Genomic DNA, 1,979 nt, shown 5'->3' on the forward strand with positions numbered 1-1,979 from the left:
GCCTCATTCAGCCATACCAGAATGGTCAGTGTGGAACAGGCAGCAGGCACAGGACCTCTTCTGTGGACTAGTGGCCCCAGGCATGAACAATCTGCATTCTCAGGCATGGGTCCTTCCTCTAAAAAATGGGAATCACTGCTGTGAATTAAGTTTTCTCTAACTTACAGCTGTGTGCTCTAGACTTAGCCGCATGCTTAAATTTCAAATGTATGCCTCTTATTTACAATTCATTGAGCAGATTATTTTCATATATAAATATGTATAGGTGATAGAGAGAAGTTCATGACACATTCATTGAAAAATCATGTACATCCATACGGTTAAATGTCAGTGGTGAATTTGGGCAGTGGTACGTTAAGTAATTTATTATTGTTATTATTATTACTTATATTTTACATTTTTCTAAAATGAATACGCCTTACATGTATAATTAAAACAAACAAGGAAAAGGACTTAAATTAATAAAAATAATCCCTTATAGTAGAATTGTAAAGAGAAACTCTATTCATTTGTTAGATCATTCAGCCAATTGTTTATCTTTAGTCAAAGGGCAGACAATTGATTCATTTGAAAAGAAATTTCAGCTCCACTAGTATCTTTTTGCCGTGTTCACCTATGCCAAGCCCCTGTTCAAAGGTTGGTGCCCAGGAGGCGAAAGGCACTTAAGTTACAAAAATGATGAAATGATATTCTTGCTAAATTATATCTCAGTTATGCACAGAGGCTGAAGGAAGCCAGCATCGCCTGCCAACGACAGGTATCTCTCTGATAAATTAGTTAGCACCTGTGCAGTGACAATGAGTCTGGTCCCGGAGTTCCTGCACTTATTCTTCCCACGACTTGAAGGACACCTTAAGAGAAGCACCAGCACCCCAGCCCAGCAGTGGAGCTTCTTCAGGAAAGACGGAGCCAGCTCAACAGGTTCCTCCTTCGGGCATTTACAGCACATTTGTTTCATCTCGTGTGACATTCATTAGAGGTGGACAACAAATACAAAATGAAACTGACCTCTGTCAGGAGTTCAGCTGAGCGGGAGAGAGAGCTGAGCTGCCCGTGCTGGAGTTCATTGAACATAAACCAGAATGAAAGAGGTGAGCCTTGGGTCATCCACTGTGATGGCAAGAGCAGAGCAGGGGGCTGACCCAGGAAGGTGTCACCTCCCATCATTCTGTTCCTCCCTCCGTGGGATTGGGTCACTCACTGTCATGGCATGAACAAGAGGCTGACCTGGGAAGGCGTCACCTCCCACTGTTCTGTTCTCCCTCCATGGGATTGGGTCGCTCACTGTCATGGCATGAACAGGAGGCTGACCAGGCAAGGTGTCACCTCCCAACATTCTGTCCTCTCCTGTGGGATTGGGTCACCCACTATGATGGCATGAACAGGAGGCTGACCTGGGAAGGCGCCACCCCATTCTGTTCCTCCCTCCTATGGGATTGGCTCACTCACTGTGATGGCATGATCCAGGAAGGCATCGCCTCCTAACTTTCTGTTCCTCCCTGCTGTGAGATTGGGTCACTCACTGTCATGGCACGAGCAGGAGGCTGATCCAGGAAGGCGTCACCTCCCACCGTTCTGTTCCTCCCCACTGCGGGATGGCGCGCTGGTGGATCTGCACAGACAAGAGGTCATCTCACTGTTGAGGGAGCCCCCGAACAAAAGGCTCTGGCAGTTTAATGGACCCTGGGGCTGAGGAGAGGAGAAGGAGGGCAGAGGATAAGTCCCTCTGTGCCTCCGCTTTCTCCTTCTGTGAATTATGGATCATATTTTCGACTTCATGTGAAAATATCAAAGTAGTTAATACACATGCAGTGATTTTTACAAGCGTTCGTGGGGAATCTTCCATGGGCTTTGGCCATCAGCAGTAGTCATCTTAGCAGTGCTATAATAATGACGTGCATTTCTTGCCTCCATATTTCCTTTATCTCTTTCTAGTTTTGATGAATAATGACAGGTCCTTGGCTTGTTTACGTTTTTGT

At 45.7% G+C, this 1,979-nt stretch overlaps 1 long non-coding RNA gene across 1 annotated transcript; it reads right to left on the bottom strand.

Annotated features, from left to right (window-relative positions):
* Window positions 1–1,330, bottom strand: LOC129048156 (uncharacterized). Its single transcript, XR_008510260.1, has 3 exons — window positions 1,228–1,330; window positions 1,009–1,056; window positions 1–118 (listed from the first exon to the last, which is right to left on the bottom strand). It is a non-coding gene; the product is annotated as an uncharacterized LOC129048156 (long non-coding RNA).
* Between the last annotated feature and the right edge of the window lie 649 nt (window positions 1,331–1,979).

This window comes from Pongo abelii, chromosome 8 (assembly GCF_028885655.2).
Source record: "Pongo abelii isolate AG06213 chromosome 8, NHGRI_mPonAbe1-v2.0_pri, whole genome shotgun sequence".
In the NCBI taxonomy this organism is placed as follows: domain Eukaryota; kingdom Metazoa; phylum Chordata; class Mammalia; order Primates; family Hominidae; genus Pongo; species Pongo abelii.